Below are 10,931 nucleotides of genomic sequence, written 5' to 3'. Positions count from 1 at the left end.
TGACAACTCTTTCTTACGTAAACAGCAGAGGACTTTTGTGCAATTACAAATCCAAAGCAGAATCATTGGAAAAACAAAAAGATACAAACAGGGAAAAAAAAAAAAAAAACACTGCCATGAAGCCATGCGGTTATTTCCTTTTACTATCCAGGCAAAAATGTGTTTAAAGTGCTCATATTTTATACAGAAGTTTTCACTGTATTTTCAGCTCTAGAAGTGTATTCTAAAACAGAAATTTTAATAACTAATTCTTATTTTATTGTTGCGTATATTGTCATTACTAGATAACAGGTTATTCATATTTTTGTTATCAAAAGTAAAGTTTCTATGATCTAGAAAGGAGTCTTTCTGGTCTAGTCACTTCTGCCAATCATAGCATTATATGCTTATCCAGTTAAAGAGGACCAGAAAGGCAAAGACAGAAGTAGAGAAAAATCTGTGTATTCAAAGTTTTAAGACAAAGACATAGGAAGCGTGTAATGCTGATGAATGTAGAATAACTATCAAAGACTGAAGGGGACAAGTACAAATTTTATTTTCTATACAGGAAATGAACTAAAATTTTAAGACAGAATCAAAATCATTCATGGATAAATTTAACAACATTCAATACAAAGCTCATATATAACAGTGATGATAAAACACTGCTGACAGCACTTAATGACACTTCAGTGCATGGGAATGTTCCTTGTATAAATGACCTGTGTGTTTTAAATATTGTTTTATACTTTCTTGCCCCCTACCCTCAAATTGTTCAAAGTTGGTGCTACTCTCCTGAAATACAAAGCTATTAGATTTAGTTACAGAATCCTCTTTCAATGTATGTTATTTGAGAAACATGGGGCTGAGAAGTATTTTCATCATGAAGTGTGGTTGTGACAGCATCACATCTCCTGTGCTCTGGCCTTTTTAAAATGTTCAGGGTTTCTCTAGGAAAAGGATACATATTTAACCAAACAAACCTACTTACTGCTTATTTCACATATTGCCTGAATTGGTCAATAAGAATTCTGGATGGAAGTTATTATAATATAATACCAATGCATATAAAAATTAGTACATATGTCTAACATGTCCTTATGAAAAAAGGTAAGAACAATCTTTACTTACACCATAAAATTTCTTGACAAGTAGAAAAACAATAATTTCAAGTAATTAAAAAGCTACTTCCACACATATAATGAATTGGGCTTACTATTTCCAGTAAGTACACCGACTTCTGTACTTGAAGTGGTGTCTACTATTATTACAGCAGTATATACACAAATAATCCAGGATTAAAACTGTTATGGAGGTGATTTGGGTTTTTTGTTTTGTTTAAAATGCATCTCCTTTTTTTTTTTAAATAAAAATTTAAGGAATAAATAATTAAAGAAATAGAATTTAATGTAAAACATTAAATCTTTATTCAATAAAATTCCCTTATTATATAATTTTCAACAAATACTAAGTATGTTATTGCCACCCAATAGTTAGAGCTCAAGCATTTAAAGTAACTGAATTTTAAAGCAATTCAAAAAATAATAACATTTACACTTTGTTATAGTTTCTTCTTACTTAAAATTATGAGAAAGATGTTTAAAATATTACCTTGATAGTTTCTTAATTGCCACTTTATATGTTTTCTAAGTTTAATTTAAAGTCAACATAGTTAAAGTGTTTTTTTATCAATTATCTTGCCAATTATATATTTCAGAGTGTGTGTGTGTGTGTGTGTGTGTGTGTGTGTGTGTGTGTGTGTGTGTAACAACAATTAAAGTTTAAAAGCCATGAATTTGAAAGTGAGCAAGGGATTGGGTACATGGGAGAGTTTGGAGGGAAGAAAGGAATGAAGAAATAATGAAATTATATTATAATCTCAAAAAAGACAAAATTTTAAAAATGAGAAAATACCTATCCTGCCAAGTTTGAAAATATAATCACACAACTTTTATTTACCTACTTATATCAGATTAAAAGTAATTTCTTTCATTCAACATTTAGCTAAATTTTCACATAAGTACTACAGCAATATACTTTAAAACCTTAAAAGAGTGAAAACATTTTTGCTTCCAGCCAACAAAAAACAGTGAACAAATATATCCACCTGAAACAACATTTAAAAACTAAATAAAATATATAAAAATAAACCCTTGAAAACATCAGATTCTAAGAATGGAAGCAAAGAGTGAGCAGGGTTGTACAAGCTGCCAACAGTAAAGTTTCCATTGTGTGAGTCATGGGAGGAAAGCCCAGGTTGCCTGACAGGATGCTAAAGACAGGGCTTGAAATCCAGAGACTTCAGGAAGGGTAGAATTTGCAGTGGGAGTATGAATAATGATGAGGAAAGAGTTACACAGAGAGTGAGCCATATGATACTCCCTCAGACTGTGGGGAGGAAACCAAAATCACCTGAAAGGAATTCAGAAGATGGCTGCTTGGAATAGCCCCTTAGGTCTGGGGAAAATGCCTGTTCCCCACAGACCAAATAGAAAATCTTGACACAAGACACATAACATTAACAGGGGTTTTATATCTATAGTACAAGAAAACATAAGCTTAGTGTCTTACAGTTTCACGCAAAGAAATTGAAAGCAAGATTTTAATAGGCAGTTGTAAGTCAGCTGTTTAAAAAAATGAAATTGTGTTACAGGCAAATGGACGAAGCTTAAAAAAAAAAAAAAAAAAAAAAAAAAGGCATCTTGAATGAAGTAACCCTGGCCCAAAGCAACAAATATGGAAAGTTTTCTCTTATGTGTAGAGGATAATTTTTTAACCTTCCATAGGCATACTAAATCTTTATTACCACTGAAGGGAGGTATAGAGTAAGGGATTGGGGGGAAGTGAAGATTCTCCAAGCAAGGGAGAATAAAATACATAGTTGTGGAGAGCCAGGATGAGAATGGAACAGGAGGCATAAATGGGGATGCATGAGAATGGTAGAAGATGGAGGGAATATTCCACTAAGGCCATTTGAGGGGTCATATGGAAATCTACTACCACAGAAGTGTCCTAAAATATATACACATATGAAAGACATCTAAATGGAGTCACCAAATAACAGGGCAGGCATTACCCCCACTAGACATTTTCTGCCACCAACTGAAATATCTAGTGCAAGGAGTAGCTTACACGTATTCACTGGCCAAAGTTGCCCCATGGAAACCCCCAAACATACCAGGCTATTGGTTGCTCTTCACACCCTGATAGCAAGATCCTATTACTGAAGACAACAATTCAGTATCTCATTGAACACAGAAAAGTTGAGTTAGTGCTTAGCTAGAGCCTCCACCCCTATTGCCTAGTGTTCGTGGTACTAGAAGGTACTCTGCACAGTACCAGAGAAAAAAAGGTGAACATCTACCTAGCCACAAAATGTGCACTCTACACTAGCAATATGCTTGCAAGATATGCTGGTGCCATAGTGACACCATGTTGTGGAAGTAACCAAACACTCTCTGGTTATACTTAAGGCTCATTCCATGAGATAAAATCCATGCCTGATACTGCTCTGCTGGTCATAAATGTTGGAATGAATAAGCCAATGGTCTAGGGGAAAATCAAATAATATTGTTCTGCTAAAGTAACACAGTGATAAAATTACTCTTTTAACAACACTCTGCAATACCCATAAGTCAGCGCTTCACTCAGCCTTCATCAAAGGATTTCCTGTTGCAATAGATGGCAACTAACATAAAGGCCCACAACAGGAAAATGTGTACAGAGTGAGAGACTTTGGAACATTCGATCTTAAACTGGATGTCTTCATCAAACCCATTTTGTGGGGCATTGTTTGTTTGTTTGTTTGTTTACTGGTCTTTGTGTGTATATTATGGTTTTCAGCTTGTGTTTTTATAGGTGTTTGTGCTTTGTGTGTGCATGTGGGTGTTTCTTGTGACTTTCTTTTTATAAAATTCCTTGCTTGTTTTTTGTTTGCCTGTTTGTTTGCTTGCTTTCTAAAGAGAAAAAGGAATGTGAGAGAGGGAAGAAAGGAAGGATAAAGAAAGAAAAAAACAGAAAGAAAGGGAAACAAACAAACAGACAAATGAAGAAGAAACAAAGAAACAAAAGAGGTGGGTGTGAAGATGGGAAATAAATGAGGATTGGAAGAGGAGAAGCTATAATCAGAATATATCATATGGAAATTTAGAAAAGTAAAACTGAGTAGATGAACTGGTATACAAATAATTCTATCCCAAAATAAAGACTCAATATATTTTTAAAATGAAAAAATACCCCTTTATTAGTCATCGGAAACAAACCAGAAATAAAACAAACTATTTTCACATGAGTTTGTCTGGACCTTGTTACTGTTTGCATGTAAAGTAACCCTAAAATGGCTCATGTGTTGGGGGGGATTGGCTACAGGTTTGTGTTACCATTTCGGGAGGAGAAGAACCTTTCCTGTCACATGCTGCTGCCACCATGATGTTCTGCCCAAGAGCATAAGGCCAAGCAACCATAAACTGAGCACTCTGAAGAAAGGAGCAAAAGTAAATCCTTCTCCTTTATAGTGTTGCATTTGGTATTTTTTCCAGAGTAATAGATAGTAAATACACAGACCTAAAATTACCTCAAGTTCCATATAGGAAAGGCTTGCTTCTCAGTAAGTTGTGATCCACTCTTTCTAAACAAAATTATTTCCTTTTCAATTCTTGAAATATATCCACACCTTTTCCCTAGAAGAACCAGAGACTTTAAGAGTTATTAATAGCAAGCTTTAGAAAGCTCTGCGGGAGATCAGCCCCAGCTATACAATTCGTCCATGCAGTCAGCAGTTTCAGCTCTGTTACATACTTGGGACATACTGCCTTGACATAGGTATAGCCATGAGCTGAAACCTCCAAAATGGGGAGCAAAAATGGATTTCTCCCTTAAGCTACAATCTGAAGCAGTTGACATTGTAATACAGAAATTATAGGTGAAAACTAACACTTGAAATTGGCATGGAGAAGTTTGAGGGAGGAGGCAGAGGGATGTAATAATGTAAAAACAGTACACGTGTGTGAAATTTTAAAGCATACATTGAAAAATAATTTACCATAATAAAATACAGGAATGGGTTTCATTTAAAAAATTAACCATTATGTGGTGCAACATCCTAACAAATTAAAAGAAAAATCACATAATAATATCAATAATTACAGACACAGCTGTGGGCAAAGCTTTGGAAACTACCCTGAAAAAATTCTGTGCATTAGAAATAAAAGAAAACCTCCTCAACCTGGAAATACATTCTTTAAGATATTGCTTATGCCATATTAATAGTCAGGCATAAACTGTCCTCTTTAAATTTATGAACAAAAAATAAAGCTTACTTGCCATGGACCGTCTCAATCACATATAGGTCCTTGGGAACAGGAGTTCTTGAAGCATCGGTGGACAAAGATAGGAGAGGTGACACACAGACCAACACAAGGGAAGTTTGATCTGAGTGTATTTTGCAGGCAAGCAAGCTAGATTTTTATATACATTTTTTGAAAAGGGGAGTGTTTTTGTGGTTAAATTTTTTTTCATACAGTTCAAAATACAGGATGCAAACTAGTAATGTTGTCATCAATCTTGAGTCACCATTCTTAAGTCATTGGCTTGGTATCAGTACGCATGTGCCCTCTTTATCAAAGGTCAGTGTTCTCTCAGTATGCCAAACATCTGTGTGTCAAGACAGTTTTTTCTTAGTTCTTCTTTTTAGCTGAGCATCACTACCTGGAGCTTTCTAAAACACTTTATTTGTAAGTCATAATCTAAACTATTAACTGGTGATTAATCCTGAGCCATGTTTGTTTTTAACAAGTGGAACAGAATTTGGTGGTAAACTCTGGGCCTGAATGACCCTTGGCTGCAGTCCCAAGTTAGGGCGTATCCTAGCAACACAGTCATGTTTGAAAAGGTCTGATATGAGAGTACGTCAGGAGAAAAAAACAAACAGAATGTTCCAAAACAATGAGTTTTTTTTAAAAAAGGCTGCAATCAGTTACTCCTGGCAGGAACATAAGACCCATTACAGGATGATCTCCCTAGGTAAGGGTTGTCACCTCGGGTTGTGCAGTAACATTTGTCACACAGACTCCACTGCAGGGGTTGTGACACTTACTGCTGCTAACTTTTGCAAAAAATTAAGAAAACATAATTTAGGTCAGACATACTACTACAAAGTAAGGCTTCCAAACTTAAAAATGTCTGATTATTTACATAGAAAACCCTATAGAGTCTGTAGGTAAGAGCTAGTAAAGCAAAACAGTGTGGTGAGCCAGATAACATAAAAATGAAGTGTGTTTTTATATAATAGCTACAGGAAAGAAGATATATAAATACTAGTAACATTAGGCTGGCAAGGTAGATAGTTCAGTGGCTAAGAATGTTAGTCACCAAGTTTGATGACATGAGTTCAATCTGCACAAATCACATGGTGGGAGGACGGAACCAACTCCTAAAATTTGTTCTGTGGTCTCAACACTTGTGCTGCAATGGGTCACATTCACATGTGTGTAGTGAGTTTAAACAAACCTATCGAAAACTGGAAGTCAAGTGTGTGAAGTAGGGTGAATAGATTTTCCAAAACGTGTTGTATCAATACATATACATGATGCCCCATTTATTAATTGTTCATCTTAGAGCCTGAGCTATTGGTGTTCTGTTCAGGGAGTTGTCTCCTGTGCCAATGAGAACACCTTCAATAAAAAGAAAGAAACATAACATCAGTAGGTATACTAGCAATTAACTTTTTCATTTTAAAAACAAGCAATTTCTAATTATTATATTTGAGAAATGTTTAATATTTTTTTTGATCACTATATGTTGTTTTAAATAGTCACACTATATCCCATAAGCAAGTTTGTTTGGTTGGTTTTGGTTTTTTGAGGTAGGGATTCTCCGTCTAGCCAGACAGGTCTCGAACTCACAAAGATCCACCTGCATCTGCCTCCCAATTGGTAGGATTAAAGGCATACACTACCACCACTCTGCAATAAATATTAAGCCAATAAAAAATAAGAACAATCCTAAATTGTTTATTTGGGTAAAAAAAGATTTAGAAGTGCGCACAAACTGCCTAATTACTCCTATAAAATGCAAAGCAATTTATACTGATCAAAAGTTTAATTGCTACCTGTAGATGTTGCTAGCAACAAAATGCAGGAGACAAAGACCTAAAACTATGATAACAGAACTTTTCAGTAAATGGAGTTCTGTGTTTCAACTGTAAACCTGATGGCACAGGAGAAATACACATCACAATGTATTATAGTGTCCACTTTAAAATTTTCAGATTTAGTACTTGAACTATATTCTGATAAAACTTTTAGTGGTTAAAAGAAGATAAATATGCAAAATATATGAAAAATTATTTGAGGAAAAATCAAATCAAAATGTATAAAATTACATAGTTATTATCAGTCTATTTTTTAGTAAAATATAGTTATGTTTACATAAGCCTTAAAAAGTCAGGGAGTATAAAATTGTGTTAACTGTATTCCATAAAATATTGGCAAACATTAGAAATAGCAGTGAGTCTTCCTTCTGCAGCACATAAAGTAAAACTGATGTGTAACAAAGATTGGCATCACCCCTTTGCAAGGATGACATTGAAATTCATGAAGCACTCCATATTTTTGCAGAATTGACAAACTTATCTTAAAGGTTGGCCATGCCTACCTGTACAAGGCAAAAGTATGTACTGTGGAGCATCCTTATGAAGGTGGTAACCACCAGAACACTTGCAAACTCTCTTCTATCTAAAGAGATGCCTCTGCTGGATGCAAGTTGGGTCTCCTTGCTGCACACTGGACTGGGTAACTATGTGGAAACAAAACTATAAAAACAGACAGAGACCTAAAACTCAGGAGTTTTTCCTCTAGCTAATTTTTTAAAGAGAGAAAAAATAGCAATGAAATTTTGTTCAAGTATTTTTCCTAAGAAAATTAATTAGTTTATATTTCACATATAAATTTTCCTGAAGGAATTTGTACTGCTCTGGATATGCTTTAACTCTTTCTTTCTTACTTACTACCGATACATAGTTCATCAAACATAAAACATATTAAGGTTTTTTTTATTTATGTGCATACACGTATCTATGTATTTTTCTGTGACACATGAGTGCAGTGCCCACAGAGACTAGGATAGTGAATTTGAACCCCTGACTTATAGACAACTGTGGGCCACATGACTTGCATGCTGGGTACTGACCCTGGTTCACATGAAAGAGCAGCAAGTGCTCTTTTTCCATGAAATATCTCTCCAGCTCCAAGTGTAACAATGTGTGTTTATTCTAAGATCTATACAAAGAGAATTATTCATATATCATCTTTTTATTGTCTTAGATGCTTTGATACACAAATATAGATATGAAGTGATTCTTTGAAGAGAAATTTCCCTGTGTATTCCACCAGGCTTCAATTCTGCAACTCCTGTCCCAGACTCTGTCTGCTAGAATAACAAGTATGAACCATTATTCACAGCTTCAGATATTTCTTTTAAAATTTTTTTCTGAATTTCAGGTGATCAAAAAAGATGAAGCAATAATGAGCTAAATCTATATGGAAATGTAAATTTTCATTTTAAATAGTACACTAAAATCTTTGTTAAATATTTAGTGCCTGGTAGAGAATACAGATGGTGTCTCTGTGTGAATGCAATCTAAAATAAGCAGAACAAAGTAGCTAAAATAGCTTAAGTGGCAAACTTAAGTTTTAAAAATCTGGTAGCCTCTAGGGTATAATTGCACTTCTTTCCAGGGAACCACACACCTTGCAATAGTGAAAACATTTAGATATTATTTTTTCACTTAAGATCTCTTTAATATACAACCAAACAAAAGAGAAAATTAAAATGAAATATAATAAAATCTCAGTGACTCCTTAACAATTGCAATCTTTTAATGAACTTTTAAAATATACAGATCAGTTTAAGGACGTACAGATTCTTCCACCTAAAGAACCAATAATTCAAATAGATTATACACTGACAGTGCTATTATTCTTTTGAATTAATAATGAGTTGTAAGTGCCAACATGGTCCATAGTAAATAAAATAAATCTGATTTCTACTTAGGCAGTCTATTACAGAAATAGTTTTTCATTTAAAAAAACTTTGCAACATGCTTAACTATCCACTTAATCATTGGATTGAGATTCAATTTCACTAAAGCCTAGTCTTGCTTCTGCCTAACATAATACATGTAGCATATTCTAAAATGACACAGAAATAGAAATGCTACTGTAAACACAGAATTAAGTTAAACACTCAAGAGTTTTAATGCTCAACTTCAGAAATTCAGCCTCTGCTAAAGTGGACTTCACATTTTTAGTATGTGCTTCTCTCTAATACAGCCAACATAAAAATCATAAAATGTTCTTGCTTAAAAAGACAAATTTTCTGTTCCAAATGTAGATGGAACAGTAACAAGGACTAGTCACTAATTTTTCTACCTTCATAAGTCTATTTAAAATGTAATAGATGAATTAGTAGCCCATCAGCCACTAATATTCAAGATACTTCAACAAAATTCTGAAAATATATGATAAGGTTGAAAATGTATAAGCTAAGGCAGAAGAAACATACATCAGAGTGAATGTCATAAAGATAACTGCTAAGTGGTGGTGGTTATGTCCAGAAAATTCTTTGCTGTGCAGAGATGAATTAATTTGTAGCTACATAAAGGTAACCCTAAAAGGATCTCCATAGCACTTAGCAGTGGGGTCTGAAATTTCATCAAGTATACCTTGTTTCTCAAGATAACTTGCACATATACTAGATGTTTAATGTGAAAAACAAGCATGCTATTTGTATAAAGAAAAAATACTGATGGGTTATGTCTGAAACCTCAAATCTTTGGGTAATGGCCTGTGCTTTGCTTCTTACATTGTATAGCTTGTCCTACATGAACTTTGTCTTTATTAAAGCCTTAACCTGAGTACACTTGTGTCATTAATGCGCCACCTAGATAAGTGAGTAACCTGGAGATTTATCAGATCTAGGGAATGTACATCTCCCTCTATTTTGCACTTAGGAATCCCACAAACAATTTATATGCATTATAACCCAAAACTTAACTTTTAACAAATCTTTCCCACCTACACAAAGCTCATTATTCTCCTACTCTTGCCTCCCTTAACTAGAAAAGAACCCTCAAGGTGTGGGGGTGAGTATTTGACATGAAACACACACACACAAAAGAAGCAAGATAAGTAAGCAGGAAAAAATTTCTCCTAAAGGAAATGGATATATAATTCACAAAAAGATGAGCTTAAAAAAAGAATCTCCACCCTCATGAGATTCAACACAGAAGGCAAGTGGTAATACTTTATAATGAAGTCAAATGGTATTTACATTATGACTGGAAAAAATGTGTTTTGCACATGATCAAGATGGTGCAGACATCAGCCCTGCATCTTCCTTCCCCCTACATGGATCCTATTTTAGCACTAATTTGCAGACCACTCCCTTTTCTGAGAAACTCAGAAATTAATTGAAAGGTCCCTACATCCCATATATAAAAACATGTTCAGCAATTTCAGTATTTACCTCTATATGAGTCCATGTGTATGCATGACTGAGATTACATGTGTATTTACATGTAAGAAATAGTCGCTACCTCCCCCAACATATGGGTAAGGAATGAAAAAGCACAGAAGATCCTTCACAATGACTCAAAGAGATGCATACCAACATATACTATCATAACATTGTGTCAAAGATGAAAACTGTGTACTTTGAATGAATCGAGATAGGGGACTTAAAATATTCAGCGCAATGTCAATAAGACTAACCCTTAATTTTTCTCCAGAACTCTTAATCTAGACATGCTCAGAGTGTTCATGAAAAAAATCATTCATCATCGAGAATACTATATATAGGAAAATGTTCCTTCAAAATTAAAGAAGCCTGCTATCCTTCCTCTGAGTGCTGCCAGGCCTCCCCATCCGGGGGACATGGTTAAATATGGGGCACCA

At 34.5% G+C, this 10,931-nt stretch overlaps 1 non-coding gene across 1 annotated transcript; it reads left to right on the top strand.

The window, feature by feature from the left end:
• The first annotated feature begins 7,488 nt into the window (after nt 1-7,488).
• On the top strand, nt 7,489-7,591 carry LOC127194975 (U6 spliceosomal RNA). The gene has a single exon (XR_007831346.1). It is a non-coding gene; the product is annotated as a U6 spliceosomal RNA (small nuclear RNA).
• The last annotated feature ends 3,340 nt before the right edge of the window (nt 7,592-10,931 follow it).

The sequence above is a fragment of the Acomys russatus genome, chromosome 10, assembly GCF_903995435.1.
Source record: "Acomys russatus chromosome 10, mAcoRus1.1, whole genome shotgun sequence".
Classification (NCBI taxonomy): domain Eukaryota; kingdom Metazoa; phylum Chordata; class Mammalia; order Rodentia; family Muridae; genus Acomys; species Acomys russatus.
The sequence above is the reverse complement of the archived record's forward strand: the minus strand, read 5'-3'. Positions and strand labels throughout refer to the sequence as shown.